General features: G+C 36.0%; 1 protein-coding gene across 5 annotated transcripts in view; it reads right to left on the bottom strand.

Annotated features, from left to right (window-relative positions):
- The window catches only part of SBF2 (SET binding factor 2), a 463,187-nt gene that overhangs the window by 231,783 nt on the left and 204,892 nt on the right, over nt 1-26,512 (bottom strand). The window lies entirely within an intron of this gene.

The following is a 26,512-nucleotide window of genomic DNA, read 5'->3' as shown; positions in this document are numbered from 1 at the left end:
AATTTCCAAGGTTTATAACTCACAAAACATAGGCATATCACACCCTTTCAAGTATTTTACAAAATCCAAAATGAATTGTAAGATATAACTTATAATTAACAAAAATCAAACTAAAAATAAAGCACATACTTTGAGAGGAATCTAAGCAGTAAGGAGGCAAGAAATCATGAAGCACAGCACACAGCTCATTTTTGAAAAGCACCTTAAGCTCCAGAGACATACTAGAACTTTATCTGAGCATTTGGTTTCTGTGTGAGGCACCAGGAATCAAAGGTAAATAAGATACACTCAAATTACTTTAAATAGTGACCCAGACAACTAAGAATGACACTGAAATGGAAAGTCAGTTTTCAAATGAAGAAAAAGTCGTTTTAGAAGTAAGGCACTAATTTTAATTTTTGTTTTTCTGCTTATCTCAACCTTTCAAACAAAAGTGATAATCGTTTAGAATTCTGAGGCTTGCAGAATGCTCAATGCTCTTGGAAGTGAAGCCCAAACAGCTCTAAATTCCATTTGTTCATAAGCAATAATGTTGATTTTTTGAGAAGGGAGAATACTTTTTTATACACGAAACTAAATTTCAGAATGCACTTAATGCCACTGAATTGTATATTTAAAATGGTTAAATGGTAAATCTTATATCATGTATATTTTGGGCACAATGAAAAAATCTAGAACAAAAAAACACCTAAGTTCCAATGACTAAATACTGATTAATAAAATAAACCTTTGAAAAATGTTATTCCCATTTATGAGTCAACAAATATTTCCTATTCACCTATATTCCATAATACTATATGATTCATTAGAAAAGTTTAAAGTAAGAAAAAAAAAAAGAAGATAAGGTAGTAAAGCATTCAGATTTATTTCTAGATGATATTCTAAGATGCTAGGACATTTTCCCTAACTAGAATTCCTTTCTCTTTCTTTTTCATTTATGAAAGGTCCAGCTTAAAATTTCTCTTCCATCCTGAAGCCTTTTCCTTACTGATTTTTCTCTCACTCTTAATTCCCAGCACATTTCACCAACATATCACACTTGCTCATATTTATTTCTCCTGCCAAACTGTTACCACACAAAATTGGGATTTCTTGCCTAATACACATAAAGAGCCAATCATTATAGCATCAGCTTTTGAGAAAAGAACACAGCTTTATTGCAAGATCAATCTGCAAGGAAACAGAAGGCATGAGCTCTCAGATCTGTCTCTCCAATCCAGGGCTTGGGGCAAAATTTATGGGATGAAGGGCAGGACAGTCTAAAGTGTAGAGATAGATGATTGCTCTTCATAGGACGCATGTTCATAAAATGGTGGGGTTGGTATGATCTAAGGATGGAATTTTCAGCCCCTTGATGTCAAAAGGCTCACTTAGGCAATAGCACAGGCCCAGTTGATGGGCTGGTGGTCTCAACTGGCCTGAACTAGACAAGGGGGTCATTCCTCTGTCCCTGAAAAACCACTCTTAACTATTCTGTTCATAAGACGGGGTCAGCTGAACTGGTCCTAGGGGCCCATGGTTACAAAATCTCTTCCCCCAAAATGCTACAAAATGCCACATCCAATGGCCTGCTTGACATCTCCACTTAGATGACGAACAAGTATCTCAAACCTTTCTCCCCAAACTCCATTCCTCCTGCAGTAAATGGAAATCCTATCCTTCCATTTGGCAAATCAAACATTCTGATTCCCCTCTATTTCACATCTCATATCCAAGCTGTCAGCAAATCTAGATTTCTCACACTTCCAGTGCTACCACAATACTATGAACCATCCTCGCTTGTCTGGATTATTTTAACAGCCTCCCTCCATCTCCTCTATTCCTCTTTAGCTCCACTTTGTTTCCTTGTTGCTCCTCAAACATGATGAGCTAAGGGTCTTAAGCTCTTGTTTGTTATTCATTTGCCTGAAATACTCTTTCCACAGATACCCTAACGACTAATTCCCTCATCCCCCTTAGGTCTTCAATCAAGCAACTTCTGCTCTGTTAAGCCTTTGCTGGCACCCTACTTGAAACTGCAATATCCTAAGACTCTCTACCCACTTTCCTTGCTTTATTTTTCTCCACGGCACTTGTTATCATCCAACATATTACGAATTTCACTTATCTTGTTTTTCGGTTTGTCTGTCTCCTCCACTAGAATATGCTCCATGAAGACCAGGACTTCTGTCTGATTTTGCTCACTGGTAATTTCTCAGTTCTTAAACAAGAGCCGGGCACATAACTGATGTTTACTTAATATTTGTTCACTGCATACATGCAGGAATGAATTTCCTTGGAATAGTTTTTGGGGTATTTTACCAAGGGAAGTCTTTTTCTCCCTACTTATGGAGGCCAAGGACTGTGTTTTCTATCTCCTTTGGAGCCCATATAGTTTCTAGTACAGTGAAATACAACCAAGGATTAGATGTCCATGGAATGCACATATCCAAAGGGAACCAGCTGTTTACTTTTTATATGTGTGATAAGGTCCACATGCTCTTGAAAGATTTTCATTTGTTTCAAAGCAAAAGCTAAAATTAGGTTGGTTGGTTTCTGGAATCCTTAGAAATAATAAGAATGTGATGAATATGAATTTACCAAAGATTTCCACACTTAATGAATCATATTCTTCATGGATTACTAACAAATTTGAAATGATAGAAGAATGACTGAAATTCCTGAAAGAGATAAAGCTATCCACATTTTTTTGAGATTGTGATAAATGCCCTAGAGTACCATTAAGAAGTCAACTTGAGTAAGTTAGATAACTATTTCAAAATAAATAATCATTAATCTACTATGACTGAAACACAAAATAGAATGCATTGGTCATTTCTTAAAGCTATTCTTTCATTAAACATTAGCTAGATGGAATAGTTTTTAAGAAGAAAGAAAAAAGGTCCAACAATATAAATCAATAGTAAGTAAAAACAATTCCATTTTTATTTACATCACTTTTTATTACAGATATTGACTTTTACTTCATAAATGTACTATATAAATCATAAGATGTGGTCATTCTTAATCCCAAAAGCTCTCCTACAAGAATACAATGTCCCAAGTTTAGAGAAAATTCTTATTTCTTTTTTCAAAGCAAAATGTACTACTGCGATAAAAAAAAAAAATTAAAAACCTGAAAACTATTGATTAGAATAAGGTTTGTTGAAGGAGATGATAATGTGGTGTTTTTGATCAAATTTTTCTATAAATATTTTATCACGTAAGGAAATACTGCCTCTTCTCTATAGCTGCTAAAATATCTTTTGTATAATAATTATTCAATGGGACTGGCTTTATTTGGTTTGTGTTTTACAAAGACAGACTTTCACACATAGAAAAGATGTGAGAAACTTAAAAATAAGCAGGAAATTAAAAACATAGGCTATAAATGTAATAGATGTTATAATAATGCTTTGAAATTTAATATTTTATAGTATAAAACATTTTCACATATTTTATCTCACTTAATATTTACAAGACTTCTTCTAACCTGAGATTATTCCTTGGTTTTAGCAGGTAGCACACAGAGGTCAGAGAAAGCTTCTATGAGAAGGTGATGCTGGAGCTGACATCTAAAATACAATAAGCAACTAGTCTCTTGAAAATTTAAGGGTAGAACATTCCAGACAAAGGGACAGGCAAATGCAAAAGGCCTAAAGTAGGAAGGAATTTGGCATATTTTAAGAAACAGACAAGCAGCCAGAATACATAAAACCTAAGTAGCCAGGGGGAATACTATTGCAGAGGAAACTGGAGAGTTAAGTAGGGGCTGGACTATGCAGGGCCTTCAGGCCAGCGTAAGGAGTTTGGATTTTTATACTGAATGTTTTGGGAATCTGGTGAAGAGTTTTAAGCAAGGAGGGTAATCTCAATTCTGTTTTGAAAAGATCACTGATGCTGAATGGACAACAGTTTGTAAGGAGTCAAAAGCAGAAATAGGAAGGCTAGTTAGAAGTCTGTTTGGTAGTTCAAGCAAGATAAATGGTAGAGAGGTAACGGGAGACAAAGAAAAGTAGATGACTGAAGATTTACTTTGGACGTAGAGTCAACAGGATTTGCTGACGTCTATAATGTGAAGGACGAGAGAAATGGAGGAAAAGGGATAACTCTAAGTTTCTCTTTCAACACTTGGATGGATAATAATGACATTTATTGGGATTAGGAAAACTAAAGAAGAAACAGATTAAGGGCTGGGGATGGGAGAAAAGAATGGGGAGCAACGAGGAGACAAAGCACCTTGCATACATTAAAGGTTCCATAAATATGAGTTCCATTCCTCTTTCTACCAGTGTTTTGCCCGTTATATAAGAACAGAACAGGGGCCGGCCCAGTGGAGCAGTGGTTAAGTTCACACGTTCCGATTCTTGGCGGTCCAGGGTCCACCGGTTCGGATCCCAGGTGTGGACGTGGCACTGCTTGGCACACCATGCTGTGGCAGGCGTCCCACATATAAAGTAGAGGAAGATGGGCACGGATGTTAGCTTAGGGCCAGGCTTCCTCAGCAAAAAGAGGAGGACTGGCAGTAGTTAGCTCAGGGCTAATCTTCCTCAAAAAAAAAAAAAGAACAGGACGGCAAGAAGTTGAAACTCTTTAGTAATAATGGCTATAAAGTCAATTATACCTCAATGAAAAAAAGAAAGCATGGCTACAAAAACAATTTGAAGATAATCATAAATATTATATTGACATGGGAAGATATCAATTTAAAAGCAACAAGTTTAAGTACTATGCAGTGTGTATATCATATATATATTTTTGTATTAAATATGTCTATGTTTTTAATATGGAGGAGAAAAGGCCTGGAAGGTTATACTACAAAAGATTAGCAGCTGTCTTTGGATCATGGGATTATAGTTGATATATATCATATAAAAATATACACATATCCAGAGAAAAATAATTTACTAAAATGTATTTGTATCATCTTTATAACAAAAAGTTTACAGTTGTAAAAAGTAAATAGTAATATATCAGTATGTGTTTATATATTAAACACTTACTACACAGTTAGCCACATAGTGGGTGCTACAGAAGGACAAGATACACTCCCTTCTGTCAGTAAATTTATACTCGAACTTAAATGCTAAAACTAACAAAGATGAAATAACAGCAATCAATACAAAACAATACTGCAACATTTTGGAGTTCATATTTAACATGCTTGAGAAACTCTAAGAAGGGAAATGAGTGAGGCCCACAGCAGTGAACTGGGACTTAGAGGATAAACAGAACAGAGGGAAAGGGAAAGGGAAAAGCAGAGATCTAACAATGAGGCAAGTCAAAGTGCCTAGAGAGGTCAAGCTTCGAAAAAAGCAGTATGCTTTGTACTGTGGCCAGCTAACCCGGCCTATTTCATTTTCCTAATTTTAGTCCTTATGCACCTTTAAAATATATGATGATCTAGGGAAACAATAGAAAGAATAAATAAATGGGACTTCATCAGACTAAAGAGCTTCTTCAACGCAAGGGAAAACAGGATTGAAACAAAAAAACAGCCCACTAGTTGGGAAAAAATATTTACAAGTTATTTATCTGACAAAGGGTTAATCTCCATAATATATAAAGAACTCACACAGCTCAACAACAAAAAATCAAACAACCTGATCAAAAAATGGGCAGGGGACATGAAAAGACATTTCTCCAAAGAAGATATATGGATGGCCAATAGACACATGAAAAGATGCTCATCATCGCTGATCATCAGGGAAATGCAAATCAAAACTACACTAAGATATCACCTTACACCTGTTAGAATGGCAAAAATAACCCAAACAAAAAGTGACAAATGTTGGAGAGGTTGTGGAGAAAAAGGAACGCTCATACACTGTTGGTGGGAATGTAAACTGGTGCAGCCACTATGGAAAACAGTATGGAGATTTCTCAAAAAATTAAAAATACAAATACCATATGACCCAGCCATCCCACTACTGGGTATCTATCCAAAGAACTTGAAATCAGCAATTCCAAAAGTCCTATGCACCCCTATGTTCATCACAGCATTATTTACAACAGCCAAGACATGGAAGCAACCTAAGTGCCCATCAACTGATGATTGGATAAAGAAGATATGGTATATATACACAATGGAATACTACTCAGCCATAAAAAAGGATAAAGTCGTCCCATTCACAACAACACGGGTGGACCTTGAGGGTACTATGTTAAGTGAAATAAGCCAGACAGAGAAAGACGAACTCTGTATGACTCCACTCATAGGTGGAAATTAAACATATAGACAAAGAGAACTGATTCGTGGTTACCAGGGGAAAGGGGGGGTGGGGGGCAGGCACAAAGAGTGAAGTGGTGCACCTATAACATGACTAACAATAATGTACAACTGAAATTTCACAAGGTTGTAAACTATCATAATCTTAGTAAAAAGTTAAAAAAATATATGATGACCTAAATACTAGATTTTTATGCCAGGCATATTTAACTAAAATTCCTTCCCTATGTTGACATTATTAGTTGATAAAATAGATTAATGTGCAATCAAAGTTGATAAAATAGATTAATGTGCATTTAATGTGCAATCAATGTTTTAATATAAGAGATATGATAGTGGTAGTTTATCAAAGCTTTTCATTTTTGGAATCTTTTATTTCAATAATTCTTACAGCGTATCTTCTCTAAAACACCTTTTACCTTCTAATTAATACCTAGTGAATAAATCAAAATTAATCATTAAAAATTGAGGACTATGGTCACTGGCACTGAGGTATGTTCCTGCTCATCATTTATATCCAAGACATAATTAATTCAAGTTTCAGTTGTTATACAGTACTCAAGAATTCTTTGGTGTATCTTATAAAATTATTAAGAACATCTAGGACTGAATTAACATGTCAAATTATGAGAAACATTATTAAGCTAATCTTTATCTCTGGAGAAAAAGAGAATGAGTACAAACTTTTCTGTGAGGTGAGAAAATAGCAGATAAACTTCATGCTTGTTTTCTTTCTAACAAGGTTAACCATCTCAAAATTAGGTTCTCATAAATTTAAAAACATTATTTTGTGAACCACCATAGTCAACAGACTCTTGAAAGTGCTTTCCCATTATTTGTTAAAATCAGTGAAGAAATAAAAAATGATAAAATATTATTTTTTTTGACTAAACAATTACATCAATATAATTTGGCAAGTTATAAGATCACAGAACTTAAGTTTACCAATTCATAGGTTAAATAAAATATATTTCCCTGGAATCCCTGATGGAGAAGGTCATATGCTGGGCAGAAAGATTAAGATTTCCGGATAATGTCAGCAACATGGCAAAGTAAGCTGTTCCCTTTTTCTCTCTTCCTGTGAATTACAACTAAATGGACATTCACTGACTAACAGAGGACAGAATAATTTGTGACAACAATAACTCAGAAGGGGAAGAGAAAGGGGATGGAACCTGGTTAGTCTAATAGACATAAGATGCTATCAGAAAACGGACTATCTCATCTATGAGATCTTTTATATAAACTTCATGGTAACCACTAACCAAAAAAAATCACAGCAGAGCCACAATTCATAAATAAAGAGAAAACTTAGGAAACTATCACAGAAAAGCACCAAACTGAAATGACAGTCAGAAATACAAGGGAAGAGAAACAATGAAAATATAGAACACCTAGAAAACCAGAGATAAAATGGCAGTATTAAGCTCTCATATATCAATAATCACTTTAAATGTCAATGGAATGAATTCTCCAATCAAAAGACACAGAGGAGCTGGATGGATTAAAAAATAAGACCCAACAGGGGCTGGCCCCATGGCCTAGTTGTTAAGTTTAGCATGCTCCACTTCATCAGCCTGGGTTCAGTGCATATGGAACATTCTCAAAGATAGACCATATGCTGAGAAACAAGGCAAGCTTCAATAAATTTAAGAAGACTGAAATCATATCAAGCATCTTTTCTGACTAAAATGGTATGAAACTAGAAATAAACTACAAGAAAAAAGCTGGGGAAGTTACAAACATTTAGAGACTAAAGAACGTGCTACTGAACAAACATTGGATCTATGAGGAAATCAAAGGAGAAATTTAAAAATGCCTGGAGAAAAACAAAAATGAAAATGCAACATACCAACTCTTATAAGATGCAGCAAACGCAGTTCTAAGAGGGAGATTCATAGCAATACAAGCCCACCTCAACAAACAAGAAAAATCTCAAATAAGGAATCTTAAACTACACCTAACAGAACTAGAAAAAGAAGAACAAACAAAGCCCAAAGTCAACACATTGAGGGAAATTTAAAAATTAGAGCAGAAAGAAATGAAATAGAGACTTAAAAAACAGCAGAAATGATCAATGAAACTAAGAGCTGGTTCTTTGAGAAGATAAAATTGACAAACCCTTAGTAGGACTCACCAAGAAAAAAAGAAAGAAGAATCAAAGAAATAAAATTAGAGATGAAAGAGGAAAAATTACAATGGATACCACAAAAACACAAAGGACTATAAGACAACACTATGAAAAACTATATGCTAACAAATCAGAAAACCTAGAAGAAATGGATAAATTCTTAGATTCATACAACTTCCCCAAACTGAATTGAGAAGAAATAGAGAATCTGAATAGATCGATCACAAGTAAAGAGATTGAAATGGCAATCAAAAATCTCCCAAAAAACAAAAGTCCAGGACCAGATGCCTTCTCTGGAGAATTCTACCAAACATTCAAAGAAGATTTAATACCTATCCGTCTCAAACTATTCGAAAAAATCAAAGGAGATGGAATGCTTCCTAACTCATTCTATGAGGCAAACATTACCGATACCAAAACCTAACAAGAGCAACATAAAGAAGGAAAATTACAGGCCAATATCACTGATGAACACAGACACAAAAATCCTCAACAAATATTGGTAAATCAAATACAGCAATACATTCAAAGGATCATACACCATGATCAAGTGGAATTTATAAAGGGATGCAGGGATGCTTCAACATCCACAAATTAACCAATGTGATACAAGACATTAACAAAATGAGGACTAAAAGCCACATGATCATCTCAATAGATGCAGAGAAAGCATTTGACAGGATCCAACAGCCATTTGTGATAAAAGTTCTTCACGAAATGGGGATAGAAGGAAATTGCCTCAACATAATAAAGGCCATATACGACAAATCCACAGCTAATGTCATTCTCAATGGAGAAAAACTGAAAGCTATCCCTCTAAGAACAGGAAGTGGACAAGGATGCCCTCTTTCACCACTCTTATTTAACATAGTATTGGAAGTTCTAGCCACAGCTATCAGGCAAGAAAAAGAAATAAAAGGGATCCAAATTGGAAAAGAAGAAGTGAAACTGTCACTATTTGCAGACGACATGACTTTATATCTAGAAAACCCTAAAGAATCCACAAAAACTTTTAGAAGTAATCAACGAATACAGTCAAGATGCAGGATACAAAATCAACATACAAAAATCAGGTACGTTTCTATATACTAACAACAAACCAGCAGAAAGAGAAATTAAGAATATAATCTCAGGGGCCGGCCCAGTGGCACAGTGGTTAAGTATGCACTGTTCTGCTTTGGCAGCCCAGGGTTCACCAGTTTGGATCCTGGGTGTGGACATGGCACGGCTTGGCAAGCCATGCTGTGGTAGGCATCCCACATATAAAGTAGAGGAAGATGGGCATGGATGTTAGCTCAGGGCCAGTCTTCCTCAGCAAAAAGAGGAGGGTTGGTGGCAGATGTTAGCTCAGGGCTAATCTTCCTCAAAAAAAAAAAAAAAAGAATATAATCCCATTTCAATTGCAACAAAAAAAATAAAATACATAGGAATAAATTTAACCAAAGATGTAAAAGATCTGTACACTGAAAACTATAAAACGTTGAAAGAAATTGAAGAAGCCACAAAGAAATGGAAAGATATTCCTGCTCTTGGATTGGAAGAATTAACATAGTTAAAACGTCCATACCTTCTAAAGTAATCTATAGATTCATTGCAATCCCAATCAGAATCCCAATGACATTCTTCACAGAAATAGAACAAAGAATCCTAAAATTTATATGGAACAATAAAAGACCCCAAAGCAATCCTGAGGAAAAAGAATGAAGCTGGAGGCATCACAATCCCCAACTTCAAAATATACTACAAAGCTATAGTGATCAAATCAGCCCAGTAATGATAGGACAACAGACACCCAGATCAATGGCACAGAACTGAAAGCCCAAAAATAAAACCACACATGTATGGAGAGCTAATCTTTGACAAAGGAGCCAAGAACAAACAATGGAGAAAAGAAAGTCTTTTCAATAAATGGTGCTGGGAAAACTGGACAGTCTATTTCCAAAAGAATTAAATTACGCTATTATCTTACAAGATACACAAAAATTAACTCAAAATGGATTAAAGACTTGAATGTAAGACCTGAAACCATAAAGCTCCTAGAAGAAAATATAGGCAGTACACTCTTTGACATTGGTTGTAGAAGCATCTTTTCGAATACCGTATCTACTCAAGGAAGGGAAACAAAAGAAAAAATAAATAAATGGGACTCGTTAGATTAACAAGTTTCTGCAAAGCAAAGGAAACCATCAACAGAATGAAAAGACAGTCCACCAATTACAAGAAAATATTTGCAAATCATATATCTGACAGGGGTTAATTTCCAAAATATATAAAGAACCCATACACTCAACAACAAGAAAACAAACAACCCAATCAAAAAATGGTCAGAGACGTTCTGCTTCAGTGGCCCAGGGTTTGCCGGTTCAGATCCTGGGTGTGGACATGGCACGGCTTGGCAAGCCATGCTGTGGTAGGCGTCCCACATATAAAAAGTAGAGGAAGATGGGCATGGATGTTAGCTCAGGGCCAGTCTTCCTCAGCAAAAAGAGGAGGATTGGCAGCAGATGTTAGCTCAGGGCTAATCTTCCTCAAAAAAAAAAAATGAGCAGAGGTTATGAACAAACATTTTTGGGCTATAATTAACAAGACAAAAAATAACAAATGTTGGGGTCTGGCCCCGTGGCCGAGTGGTTAAGTTCATGCGCTCTGCTGCAGGCAGCCCGGTGTTTTGTTGGTTCGAATCCTGGGCGCGGACATGGCACTGCTCATTAAGCCACGCTGTGGCAGCATTCCACATGCCACAACTAGAAGGACCCACAATGAAGAATATACAACTATGTACTGGGGGGCTTTGGGGAGAAAAAGCAAAAAAAAAAACCAAATGTTGGAGAGGATGTGGATAAAAAGGAACCTTCATACACTGTTGGTGGGAATGCAAACTGGTGCAGCTACTATGGAAGACAGCATGTGGATTTCTCAAAAAATTAAAAATAGAAATGCCATATGATCCAGCTATCCCACTACTGGGTACTTATCCAAAGAACTTGAAATCAACAATTCAGAAAGATTTATGCACCCATGTGTTCACTGCAGCATTATTCACAATAGCCAAGAGATGGAAGCAACCCAACTGCCAATCAACTGATGAATGGATAAAGAAGACTGGATATATAGATGCAATGAAATACTCCTCAGCCATAAAAAAGGACAAAATAGTTTCATTTTCAACAACATGGATGGACCTTGAGGGTATGATCTTAAGTGAAATAAGCCAGAGAAAGACAAACACCACATGATTTCACTCTGATGTGTCAGATAAACAAACACATGGATAAAGAGAACGGACAGTGGTTACCAGAGGGGAAGGGGGTTCGGGGTTGGCAAAAGAGGTGAAGGAGCACACATGCATGGTGATGGATAAAAATCAGACTATTGGTGGTGAGCATGATGCAGCCTACACAGAAACTGATAAATAATAATGTACACCTAGTTTACACAATGTTATAAACCATCATGATCTCCATAAAATAATTGAAAAAAAAATATTTCAGCTTTATTTTCTTAAAGAATACATGTTGAAACCTTGTTTAATGATTATGTAATACGGCATACTGAAACATTCCATAAAGAAATAGGGGGGTCGGCTCTGTAGACGAGTGGTTAAGTTCACATGCTCCACTTTGTGGGCCCAGGGTTTCACCGGTTCAGATCCTGGGCGTGGATATGGCACCACTCATCAAGCCATACTGAGGTGGCATCCCACATGCCACAACTAGAAGGACCCACAACTAAAAACACACAACTATGTATTGGGGGGCTTTTGGGAGAAAAAGGAAAAATAAAATCTTAAAAAGAAAAAAAAGAAATAGAACATCTGCCTATAAACAAATACCAACAATAAAGTCTAGCAATGCACATTCATCTAAAAGTATGCCTTATTCAGATGACTAGGAACAGTATTCTGTGGATTATAATTTGGGTGGAAATTTTAAAGTATATCTACTATAAGCAAAATTAAAATATATCTCTAAAATCAGATAGAGTTAACATGATAAAACAATAAAATACTAGCGGGCAACTACTTAATTTTACAAACTAGCAATTTGATGCCCAGAGAGATAAAATAACTTGCCAAGATCATCCAGCTCATTAAAGGTATACTGGAGATTAACAAGTCAAGTCTGCTAACTCTGGGACTAGTTCTCTTTCCATTCTCTTGAATTCTTATATACAACCTTTACAAGAAATACTTTCAAAGAAATTGCTTAGAAGAGATGACATATGAGAAAGTCAAACTGTAAATCTGGAAAGAAGTTCAGATCTTTTTTTCTCTTAAGTATATTTGCATGTAATAACACCACTTCTGTTAAATGAAATTAGTAATAACAATACACATTTTCTACTGCAGCCCTCTTTAGTATAAAATTGTCAAAATTTAAGAAAAGGCATTTAATGTTGAAGGACTTTGGGAATCTGTTCTCAAAAGTTTCTCCTGTTTTTTTAATGTCTCATATAACTTTAAGCATGTAATATTAACTAATTACAGCTAATTCAGTGAAAGTTATTCTCTACAAAATGCATCTGTAAGGAATGCCCAGAGGACTGTTAAGATTCAGCATTCTGTCCGTTAGCCAATCCTCGTTTTAAGAAGGGGGAAAGGGCAGACAGAAGTCTTTCATAAAAAAGCATAATCTTCATCATTTTATACTGTAAGGAGAGTCCCATGTGAATGTCTGCATATGTTGCAAATTAGCAAACTACAGAATAAACTCAGGATATATAAGTCCTCTAATTTTTTGTGCCTGTTTGAATTATGTTACTTATGCTACTTTTCACCAGACTCTCTTTGTTGAATAAGGTTCAAGGATCAGTCTACAGAAAACTATCAAAGATATGCTTACTAGCAAGCCGAGTTCCTACACTTCTCTATTCATAATTTGTAATTTAGTGAGGTTATCGTTGACAAAACCCTCCTTGAAGGAATCAAGATTTTTCCAAAGAGATATTCATCACAGTGTTATTCACAATATTGACAAGAGGAAATAAATGTTCATCAGGAGATGGACTAAATATATCCATATGGTCGATTAGTATGTAGATATTAATTATATCTGTAAAGTTTTAGTTAAAAAAAAAAACCTTACTCTCAACAGAAAATGTCAAACTATTTTTTTCTGTCCTCTTATTTTTCTCTCAATATATTCTAAATTTTCTACACTGAGCACAGTTTAGTTTGATAACCAAGGGAGGGGAAAGAGAAACAAACAAACAAAATGACTGGGTTATTTTTCAGATAAATCTATCAAAACGTTTTGTATGTGACTTCCTCCACTGCTCCAAGTTTTCCCATCAAGGGATCAGTTTAGAAATCCACTTTTATTACTTCATTTTCCAGGTAGATTTGTCAATCATTTGGAATTGTTGCATTTTATTATGAGCATTTAAATTTATTTTGTTTTCTTACAAAGCTCAACAACTGTTTAAATAATGTTTGTTAAAATGTTCAGATTCCACTGATTTGTAATGTTTCCATTGTTAGATATTCATAATAATTAAAACCAATTGTGGTCTTATTCTTGACACTTATTCTCGAGCCACTGATAGGACCTTTGCAGCCTCGTGGTACATGTTTTAGTATTTGATATTGGTACTCGGTCTTTGGAGGCAGATAGATTCAAGCTGTTCGACTTAGTACCTGAATGCCCCTGGGTGAGCCTTTTAGTCTTATCTATAAAATGGGAACGTCAAAACGTACCAGGTGGTGTTCTTGTGAGAATAAACCAAAATAAACTACATGTGAATTAAATAAAATGGAATAAAATAAAGTGTTGTAAAACTTTTAGCATAGTGCCCGGAACATAAGCCTTAAATGTATCATAAGCACTAAAATCTTTTTTCCTCCAGAAGTTTTTTGCCTGGATTGCTCTTTTTCTTTCCCTTACTCTAAGTCTTAGCTCTTGTGTTTTAAATGTCCACTGAGTCTCTTAAACTCTGTAAGACTTATTCCAGCTGCCCCGTCTTCAATTATTAACTCCTTCACTGAACTGTTCAGTACTTAGCATAAGGTACTTTGGAATGTCCTTATACTTAAGTTTTAAGTTTTGATTTTGCCTCCCAAGCTAGATTTTAAGCCGACTAAGATAAAGAGACATGCCTTCTGTGTATGTCCCTCTTTATTTCTCATCTTACTTGCCCAAAGTACCCACATTCACTCCACCCTTCTTCGATGACATTCTGTTTGCGGAGATACCAAATATCTTTACTGCAAATTGCATCTTTGCTGTTGGTTCATAAACACATTTATAAACACATTAAAAGACTTTAAAATGATACAACTAAATAAAAAATGTGGATAGGTCTATCATTTTTTTAAGATAAGCTATAAAAAAGCAACCTCACATCTATCATACTTTACTGATTTCTTAAAAAAATTTACAATCACATTGCCTAGTTGAGTAATTTTGGAAATATGTTATCAAAAGTATAATGCCAAAATTTTGCTTGATTTTTTTGACGGTGTTACTGTATCTTGGAAAGATAAGAACCAATATTTTTGAAGTTGCACAATTATACTTTGGATGGTGTGTGTCCCTAAGTTCCTCCTCTTCAGGCTTCCAAATAATGTGTCATAGTATATTTGGTATGAAATAATTCACACCAAACAAGAATTAAAAGATCTATTTTTGAACTGATGATATGATCCAAAAATAAAAGAAAAACACATTTTTTAAAAAAGACATAGTTAAGTGTTCACACTGAAAATGGGAACAACATTAATGACGACCTAGAAAGGAACATCATCTGGGTTTTAATGTTATTTTTTCTATGTTCTATCTCATTGTTTGTACCAGTTTTGGGACCAGTTTAATGCCAAAAAACATTAACTTTCTGTTCGGAGCACAGAAAAGCTGTCACATAATTCTAACTAATGCCTATTACCTAAGTGCAGCTATATAGAAGCCAGAATTCTTACAATTTATTTACATTTTCAGAATCTTGGAAAAACTCGTAAGAGGCAGACTCTAATCTTCTGTAGGTTGACTGTAAAACTAAATAAATTATAATTTTTTGGCCCACTTAAAACGGCAAATGGGAAAACATCTGACCTTAAAAAGACAAATAACTTTTTAAACATTGATTCCAAATATAAAGAACCTAGATCTTAGTTTCAAATATTATTCCCTACTCAAATGAGCCAGGGCTCCTTAGAGGAATAGCTGATTTCAAGGCAAAGAAGGAATAAGATGAGCCTGGATCAGCTTGTTATGACAGAAAGTTAAAAAAAAAAAAAAAGCTTAAAAAGAACATGATGGGGCCTTGTCACAAGAATACAGGAACCAACCTAAAGGGGTGCCCACTGGTCAAATCTAGGACAATTCGCACATTAAAACAATGAAAATCATTGATTATATACCATTAGGAAAAAAGAAACTAGAATACATGAGTCTATGGCTCAAAGAGATAGACAAGACAGGAAAGCTCTTGCCTATAGTAAAATGTCAACTGCGGACTGGTAAAGGTAGAGGATATGTGGAGTTGGAAATAACCATTTCGCAACCATTATAACAAAAACTGGCACAGGCAAGAATTAGTCACTAAATGCTAAATGTAGGGGGGCCTGATTAATGAGTAAGAATATTTGCATAGTCTTAAAGTGTCTTCCCACAGATCACTTCTTAGTTGCAAATGAAAAAATAGCAACTATAAAATGGAGATAACTGACAAGCACCTGACCAGGTTACCAAAATTAACATCATCAGTAGGGGGCAGATAGACTTCATATACCTCCTGATGTGCACCCTTAGACAGACACCCTTATAAGGAACACACTTCGTATTCCAAATGTTGGTAGTATGTCAACTGCTGATGTGTAACCTGAATCCAAAGATAAGAGATATCAGAGAAAACATAAAATGATAAGAATTCTATTAAAAAGGGGCATAGGGATCTGTATTATTAAAAAAAATTATTCTTTCCTCAACAATGAAAGGTTGAGCAACTATTCCAGATGAAAAGAGACAAAAGAGAAATGATAATTAAATTCAGTACATGATTTTAAACTGCATTGTGTACTGGAGGACAAAAAACATGCTATAAAGGACATTATTAGATTAAATGACAAGATTGAAATATGAATGGTGGATTAAAAGTATAATATTGCTGTTAAATTTCTATAAAGTACTGATAACCATACTATGTTTATGTAAGAGACCATACTTATTCCTATGAAACACACACTGAAGACTTTAGGGCAAAGGAAGATGACACATGCAAATTTCTCTCAAATGGTTCAGAAAAAAATTTGTGTGTGTGTGTGCGTGTAAGGAGAAAGAGGGAGTGAGGTAGGGAGAGAGGGATTGATTATAATAATATTATTTATGATAATAAAGAAATGATACAAAATATTAAAAACAGGTAAATATGGATAAAGTGTACATAGATGTTTACAATATTTTCAGAACTTTTATGTCAGTTTGAAATTATTTCCAAATAAAAAGTTTGAAAAATATCCAAGAATTACTAGAACCTCTTCATAAATACCTGAAATAACGTCTTCTTGTATTGCTTTCTGCCAGTTTATCCGGGTTCCTAGAACTTCTTTACACTTGCTATATTGTCTTTTTTTTCAGCTTTATTGAGGTATAATTGACAAAACTGTAAGATATTTAGAGTGGTGATTGGATGTATGGATACATTGTGAAAGGATTCCATCAACTAGTTAATTAACATATCACCTCACATACTTATCTCTTTTTTTTTTGATGAAAATTTACTCTTTTAGCACATTTAATCATGGAATACAGTGTTATCAACTATAGTCACCATGTTTTACTGTAGATCTTCAGACCTTTATTCATCTTCTAGCTGAAAATTTGTACCCTTTACCAACCTCTCCCTATTTCCCCAAACCCTTAGCCCCTGGCAACCACCTCTCTCTATTTCTGTGAGTTTGATTTTTTTTTTTAAGATTCCACATATGAATGATACCATGCCATATTTCTCTCTCTCTTTCTGGCATATTTCACTGAGCATAATGCCCTCAAGGTTGATCTATGTTGTTGTAAATGTCAGTACTTCCTTCTTTCTCATTGCTGAATAATATTCCATGATATATATGTATCACATGATATATATATCAATATATGTATCACATCTTTATCCATTCAACCATTGATGGACACTTAGGTTGTTTCCGTATCTTGGCTATTGAGAATAATACTGCAGTGAACATGGGAGCGCAGATATCTCTTTGATACTGTTTTCATTTCCATTGGATGTACACCCAGAAGTGGGACTGCTGGATCATATGGTAGTTCTATGTTTAATTTTTTGAGGAACTTTCATACTGTTTTCCATAGTCATTGAACCAACTCACATTCCCACCAATGGTGCATAACAGTTCCCTTTTCTCCAGAGTCTTGCGAATAGTTACCTCTTGTCTTTTTTATAATAGCCATTCTTACAGATGTGAGGTAATAGTTTGGTTTTGATTTGCATTTCCCTGCTTATTAGTGATGTTGAGCACCTTTTCATGTACATGTTGGCCATTTATATGTTTTCTTTGGAAAAATGTCTATTTAAGTCCTTTGCCCATTTTTCAATTGGATTGTCTGTTTTTTTGCTATTGAGTTGTATGAGTTATTTATATATTTTGATATTAACCCCTTATCAGATATATGATTACAAATATTGTCTCCTATTCTGTAGGTTGCCTTTTGATTTTGTTGGTTTCCTTTGCTGTGCGGAAGCATTTTACTTTCATGTAGTCCTACTTGTTTAGTTTTGCTCTTGGTGTCAAATCTAAAAAGCATTGCCAAGACCTTCATCAAGGAGCTTACTCCATAAGTTTTCTTTTAGGAGTTAATTTGGTTTTAGGTCTTACATTCAAGTCTTTAATCCATTTTGAATTTATTTCCGTATATGGTGTAACATAAGGTTTTGTTCTTTTGCATGTGGCTATCCAGTTTTCCCAACACCATTTACTGAATGGATTATCCTTTCACCATTGTATATTCTTGGCTCCACTGTTGCAAATTAATTGACTATAAATGCATGAGTTTATTTCTGGACTCTGTATTCTGTTCCCTTGATATATGTGTCTGTTTTTATGCCAATAGCATACTGTTTTGATTACTTTAGTTTTGTAATATACTTTGAAATGAGGAACTGTGATGCTTCCAACTTTATTCTTCTTTCTCAAGATTACTTTGGCTATTTGGGATCTTCTGTGGTTTCATATGAATTTTAGAATTGTTTCTCTTTGGGTGAAAAATGCCATTGGAATTTTGATAGGGATTGCATTTAATCTGTAGATTTTTTAGTATGGATATCTTAACATTATTGTTTCTAGTCCATGAGCATGAAATATCCTTCCATTTATTTGTATCTTCTTCAAGTTCTATCATTAATGTCTTACAGTTTTCAGGGCATAAATCTTTTCCCTCCTTGGTAAAGCTATTCCTAGGTAACTTATTCTTTTTCATGCAATTATAAATGGGACTGTTTTCTTAGTTTTTATTTTTGATAGTTCGTTGTTAGTATATAGAAATGCAACTAACTTTTGTGTATCAATTTTGTATCCTGCAAGATTACAGAATTTATCAGTTCTAACATTTTTTGGTAGTCTTTAGAGTTTTTATATATACTATCATATCATCTGCAAATAGAGACAATTTTACTTCTTCTTTTCTGGTTTTGATGTCTTATACTTGCTTTTCTCGCCCAATTTATCTGGCTAGGACTTCCAGTACTATGTTGAATAAAAGTGGCAAGAGTGGGGCCAGCCCTGTGGCTGAGTGGTTAAGTTCACATACTGCTTCAGTGGCCCAGGGTTTCACCAGTTTGGATCCTCGGCACAGACCTAGCATCGCTCATCAAGCCAAGCTGAAGTGGCGTCCCACATATCAGAACTAGAAGGACCTACAACTAGAAGGTACAACTATGTATTGGGGGGCTTTGAGGAGAAGAAAAAAAAAGAAGAAGATTGGCAACAGATGTTAGCTCAGGGCCAATCTTTAAAGAAAAAAAAGTGGCAAGACTAAGAAGTGACTTCTATTGGATCTTATGGGAAAAGCTTTTAGCTTTTCACCATTGACTATGATGTTAGCTGTGGACTTTTCATATATGGCCTTTATTATTTTGAAGTATGTTCCCTCTATACCCAGTTTGTTGAGAGTTTTATTATCAATGGATACTGAATTTTGTCAAAAGCTTTTTCTGCATTTATTAAGATCATACGATTTTTATCCTTAATTTTGTTACAGTGATATGTCACATCATTGATTTGCATGTCAAGCTATCCTTCCATACTAGGAATAAACCCCATTTGGTCATGGTGTATGATCCTTTTAATGTATTGTTGAATTCAGTTTGCTAATATTTTGTTGAGGATTTTTGCACCGATGTTCATCAGGGATATTGGCCTGTGTTTTCTTTTTCATGGTGTCCTTGTCTGATTCTTGTATCAGGGTAACGCTGGCCTTGTAATATGAGTTTGGAAGTGTTCCCTTCCTCTTCTATTTTTGGAAGAGTTTGAGAAGGATTGGTATTAATTCTTCTTTAAATGTATGTAAATTGACCAGTAAGGCCATTTGGTCCTAGACTTCTCTTTAGTGGGAGGTTTTTGATTCCTGATTCAATATCTTCACTAAGAATTGGTCTATTCATATTTTATATTTCTTCATGATTTAGTCTTGGTAGGTTATATGTTTCTAGAAACATCTATTTCTTCTAGGATGTCCAATTTGTTGGCATGTAATCCTTCATAGTAGTCTCTTATGATCCTTTGTATGTGTGTGGTATCAGTTCTAATGTCTCCTATTTCATTTCTAATTTTGAGTCCTTTTTCTTTTTTCTTGACGAGTCTAGCTAAAAGTTTGTCAATTTTGTTTGTCTTTTCAAAAAGATAGCTCTTAGTTTCACTGATCTTTTCTATTGTCATTTTACTCTCTATTTTACTTATTTCCACTCAGATATTTATTTCTTTCCTTCAACTAACTTCAGGCTTAGTTTGCTCTTTTTCTAGTTCCTTAAGGTATACACTTAAGTTGTTTCCTGGAAAGCTGCCATTTTTCTTTATGCAGGTGTTTATCACTACAAACTTCCCCCTTATTTCTACTTCTGCTTCATCCCATAAATTTGGTATGTTGAATTTCCGTTTTCATCTGTCTCAGATTTTTTTTATTTCTCTTTTGGTTTATTCTTTGACCCATTGGTTGTTCAGTAACATGTTGTTTAATCTTCACATATTTGTGAATTTTCCAGTTTTCTTCTTGTAATTGATTTCTAGTTTCATACTTTTGTGGTTGGAAAAGAAGCTTGGTATGATTTCAGTTTTCTTAAATTATTAAGACTTGTTTTGTGCCCCAACATATGATCTATCCTAGAGAATGTTCCATGTACACTTTTGAAGAATGTGTATTCTGCTGCTGGTGGACGGAAGGTTCTGTACATTTCTGTTATGTCCATCTGGTCTAACATGTCATTTAAGCTCTATTTTCCTATTGATTTTCTGTCTGGATGATCTATCCATTGCAGAATGTGTGGTACTGAAATCCTATGCTATTACTGTATTGCTGCCTTCAGGAAAAAACAGATCTGAAGATCTGTTAATATTTGCTTTATGTATTTAGGTGCTCTGATGTTGGGTGTACAAATATTTGAAATTGTTAAATCCTCTTGATGAAATGACTGCTTTATGATTAGATAATGACCTTTTTCATCCCTTATTACAGTTTTTGGCTTGAAGTCTTTTTTTTTTGGAGATTTTATTGTTTTCCTTTTTCTCCCCAAAGCCCCCTGGTACACAGCTGTATATTCTTAGTTGTGGGTCCTTCTAGTTGTGGCATGTGGGACACTGCCTCAGCGTGGTTCGATGAGCACTGCCATGTCTGCGCCCAGGATTCGAACTGATGAAACACTGGGCCGCCTGCAGCAGAGCGTGCGAACTTAACCACTCGGCCACGGGGCCAGCCCTGGCTTGAAGTCTATTTTTGTCTGATAAGTACAGCTACTCTACCTTTCCTTCGGTTTCCATTTGCATGGAATATCTTCTTCAGTCCCTTCACTTTCATTCTGTATGCATCCTTAAGACTGAAGTGAGCAGTAAGTAGCATATAGTTGGATTTTATTTCCTTATCTATTCAGCCATACTATGTCTTTGGATTGTAGAATTCACAGTCCATTTACATTGAAAGTAATTATTGATCAGTTTGTACTTACTGTTGCCATTTTTTAAATTATTTTCTGGCTGTTTTGTAATTCCTTTGATCCTTCTTTCCTCTCTTACTCTCTTTTTTTGTGATTTGATGATTTTCTGTAGTGGTATGCTTAGATTCCTTTTTCTTTGCCTCCTGTATATCCACTAGAGGTTTTTGCTTTGTGGTTACCATGAGGTTTACATAAAACAACTTACAACAGTCTATTTTAAGTTTATAGCAAGTTAACTTTGAATATATTATAAAGCTCTACATTTTTACACTCTCCATTTTATGTTTTCGATGTCACAATTTACACCTTTTTATGTTGTGTATCCATTAACAAATTACTGTAGTTATAGTAATTTTACTACTTTTCTCTTTTAATCTTCATATTAGCTTTATACATGATTAAACCACCAGCTTTTCAACATTAGATTACTCTGAAATTTACTATATATTTACCTTTACAAGTGAAATTTATACTTTACGTTTTCCTGTTATTAGTTAGCACCCCTTCATTTCAGCTTTAAAAAGTCCGCTTAACATTTCTCATAAGGCTGGTCTAGTGGTGATAAATTCCTTTAGCTTTTGCTCATCTGAAAAACTCTCTCTCCTTCAATTCTGGTTTTTTTGTTTGTTTGTTCTGTGAGGAAGACTGGCCCTGAGCTAACATCTGTTGCCAATTGTCTTCTTTTTGCTTGAGGAAGACTGTTGCTGAGCTAACATCTGTGCCCATCTTCCTCTATTTTATGTGAGATGCTGCCACAGAGTGGCTTGATGTGTTGTGCTAGGTCTGCACCTGGGATCTGAACCTGCAAACCCCAGGCTGTTGAAGCAGAGTGGGTGAACCTAACCACTAAGCCAACAGCCAGATCCTCTCTTTCAATTCTGAAGGACAATTCCATGTGGAGTATTCTTGGTTGGCAATTTTTTCTTTCAAAACTTTGAATATATCACCACTCCCTTCTGGCCTGCAAGGTTTCTGCTAAAGAATCTGCTCATAGTCTCACGGGGGTTACCCTTTAAGAACAAGTTGTTTTTCTCTTGCTGCTTTTAAGATTCTCTCCTTGTCTTTAACTGTTGACACTTTAATTATGTGCTGTGGTGTGGGTCTCTTAGGGTTCATCTTGTTTGGATCTCCCTGGGCTTCCTGGATCTAGATGTCTGTTTTCTTCTCCAGATTAGGGAAGTTTTCAGCCATTATTTCATCAAAGTTTTCTGTCCCTTTCTCCCTCTCTTCTCCTTCTGGGACCCCTGTAATGTGAATGCTAGTCTGCCTGATATTGTCCCATAAGTCCTATAAACTATCTTCATTCATTTATATTATTATATTATATATTATATTTATTATATAACTATAAACTATCTTTATTCATTTTCATTCTTTTTTCTTATTACTGTTTTGATTGGGTGATTTCCACTGCCCTGTCCTCAAGTTCACTAATCCCTTCTTCAGCTTCATCTAGTCTATTATTGAATCCCTCTATTGTATTTTCCAATTCAGTTATTGTATTCTTCAGCTCTGTGACTTCTATCTGGTACCTTCTGATATTTTCTATTTCTTTGTTGAAATTCTCACTTTGTTCATTCATTCTTCTCTTGAGCCTGGTGAGCATCTTTATAACCATTATTCTGAACTCTTTATCAGGTAAATCACTTATCTCTAGGTCATTAAGGTCTTTTTTCCTGAGGTTTTTACCTTGTTCTTTCACTTGGAACATATTCTTCTATTTCATCATTTTCCTTGACTCTCCATGTTGGTTTCTGTGCATTAGATAAAACAGCCACCTCTCCTAGTCTTGAAGGAGTGGCCTCTTGTAGAAGATGAAACTTATCATTTAAGCGTGCCCTAGCTCTTGGTTGGGCAAACTCTCAACCTTTGTGCTCTCAAAGTTCTGTGATTGTACAAGCAGAACGGTTTACTCTTAGTACTCCTGGCAGCTGAAGGTGTGCCAAGACATGTCAGTGTCTAAAAGGGGAGGATCTCAGTCAGCACCTAGATTCATGATAACTGAAGTCTCAGACAGCAGCTTTTAATATATGCAAATATCCCTTTTTCAGTGAAAGACTTGGAGATGGGTGTTTCTGTATGCTCTCTTTGCACTGAGCCCTGGAGGGGATAGCCAGTGAAGAATTTTGTTTGCTACAGTCCTGTTGGTCTGGAGCTCAAGCCCTGCTGTCCACCAGAGCCAAGGGATTAAAGGGGTGCATTCCTTGGGTGGCAGCTGCAAAACCTGGGGCGCCAGAGTGCACAGCTCCTTCCAATGAGAAAGCAGGGAACTGGAGTGGGCCAGAGAGAAAATGTGGAGACAGCACCTGCTGGCCTCCTTATTCTCTGGGAAAGACCAGAATCAGGCCCTAGATGCGAGCTACACTGGAAACCTGACCCAGGAAGCAGCTTTTAAAGTATGCAAATAGGGCTTTTTCAGGGAAAGAATGGGAAAGGATGTTTCTCTCTGCTCCCTCCATGTTGAGCCCTGGGGGGATAGCCTCATTGAATCCTTTAAGAACTCTTTCTTTGTTTGTTATAGTCTGGTGGGTCTCGTGGACATAAGCCCTACTGGCTTTCAGAGATAGGTGTCTTGGGGGCCCAACCCTCAGGTGGAAGTCTTAAAAGTTGGGGGCTAGATGTTGGGTCCAAACCCTTTGATACCGGCTCAACACAAGGTTGACATAAGAGAAGCCATATTGTAGAAAAGAAACTATATTGTAACTTTAAATGACCTCTGACTAACTAGCCCAGACATCATGCTCTATAGATTTTGTGGCCCCTCTCAGCTGCTTTAGGGTAATAACTTTTGTTCTTTTGAGTTCCTTAGGAATGTGATGACCACCCCCCCCCCGGGCAGAGAGCCTATGCTGACAGTCATCATCAAGGACAACTGAAAGATCAGGGTATAGGGCAGCTGCTCCATTCTCTGATGCATATCCAGTAAAAACAAAGGACTATCAGGAACTGGGACCAGATGTCTGCCCCACCCAGAGACCAGCCACCACTCCCACCTGGATACTGGCCCCATATGTAATTGGCCTGTAGTCTTTGTTCTGTGAGATGATTCTTTCGGACGTGAGTTGGTCATCTTCCCTCATGCTAGCAAGCTGTAATAAAGTCCTTTGTCTCCTACCACCTGCCTCCTGACTATTGGCATGTCTTGCGGCAGGCAGACAAGCCCACTTGGGTGGTAACACCTTCACGCCTCAGGGAGAAGCTGGGAGTTATAACTTCCTTCCCAAATGCATGTCACTGTCCTGGATGTGGGGTTTATGGCGAGAGTGTGTCTCAGCCTTTCCTACTCATTTCACTGTGAGTGCTTTCTCATTTGCCTGATGTGTAGGAGTTGCTCAGCTAGTTTTTGGATTTCTTTCAGAGGGAACCATTCTGTGTGTAGCTGTAGATTTGGTATGTCCATGAGAGGAAGTGAATTGAGGCGCTTCCTATGTGACCATCTTGGACTAGACCCCACCTTAATGTATTACTTTTCTGTTGGTTTATTTGGGGCAAGAGGAGTTGGTAATTAAGGAGAGAGAAAGGGGAACCTAAATAATCACAATTAGTTTCAGTAGACAATTCTTCGGAATTGTTAAGAGGTACCCTCGAGAACATGGAAATAAAAGAAAATATTGCATTCTCAATACTTAAATATTAAAGATCAATATAGAAATGAAAGGTCACCTAAAAGAGATAGAGATGTTCTTGGCTGGAGAGCACTCTTTCTTATTTAGACTGAATTGATCCAATGGGAATTTGATCAGCTATTTGTTGGCAACATCCACCCAAACACTATCCAGGACAGAGATGACTACAGTCATAGACTTTTAACTTTTCTGTCCCCATTGACAACATAATCTCTAATTTCAAACAGCAACAATGGTCTATGTTAATCTGGCAGCTATTAAATATTTGACATAAAATATTCGTTAGTTTGATTCCACAATCAAAATGCTTCTGATTTTTATATGGCTTCTCACAAAGATCTGACAAGGAGAGAATGTGCTGATAATGCATATTTTGTTCTATCTAACCCTGGAAATTAATAGACTAGCATGCTGCTTTTAATACATCACTAATGAGCTTGGATAATGTGAGTCTGTACCATGAAAGGTGATTTGCCTCCTCTTATACAGAAAAATCAAACTTCTGCATCTAGAAAATTCAGATCTTGGAGTTATATTAAACTAACCAAAACAACAAATGCTCCTTTGTCAGGCCATTTCAGAAAGCAATCCTTTTCCCCAGTGGTGAAATACATTCGTCTGCATCCAGCAGAAAGTACAGCAGATAATGCAGACTGGCTCACTCAAAATCCTCCCAACTCTCTCATAGTTTCCTTCTTACACCACAGAGCCTTGAAAGCAAAACAAACAAATAACAATAACAAAAAAGTTGTTTTTCTAATTCCTTTGCAGGGGGGTGGAATCTGCATGCAATCTGACTTCCAGAAGGAAACCACCCACATGAGACAAAGCAGAAGTCACCAGTGCGAGACAGTGGCTGAACATAGGAGACTGAATTTTTCAGGGTAACAATTGTGAAGGTTCTTAGTGTCTGGTACCCAGTCTCATCAGTGCCACGTAGTCAAAGGTAGCAAAAGTCTGGTTTCTACTAGAACAGCCCTAAGCTAGGTAGTTCCTATTACCCAGAATTGGTTCCCTGCTCACCCCTCACCCATGAAATTACATAAACTACCCAATACATTGTCATAAATCCTTTTCCATATAAACTAGGAAAGTACATCCAGTTGTCTGAAACTAACAACCCCAATTAATTCTCTTAAAGACCCAGTATTTTTAATTTCTATGGTTCTAGCCTATGAATTTCGGTTCCATCATGTTGATACTACACCACTACTAATAATGAGTTGACATTTACTTGGGTGCTTAAAGATTAATATCATGACTTGTGATAAGTGATTTACAAACATTTTGATTAAATGCTCTATGTCCTGTGAAAGATCCCTCAGGAGAAGGACTGACAGGGAAAATCATAGGTTCACTATGAGAGGATACAAATCTTCTTAATATACCAATTCACAG

Source organism: Equus quagga, chromosome 14 (assembly GCF_021613505.1).
Source record: "Equus quagga isolate Etosha38 chromosome 14, UCLA_HA_Equagga_1.0, whole genome shotgun sequence".
Taxonomy (NCBI): domain Eukaryota; kingdom Metazoa; phylum Chordata; class Mammalia; order Perissodactyla; family Equidae; genus Equus; species Equus quagga.
The sequence above is the reverse complement of the archived record's forward strand: the minus strand, read 5'-3'. Positions and strand labels throughout refer to the sequence as shown.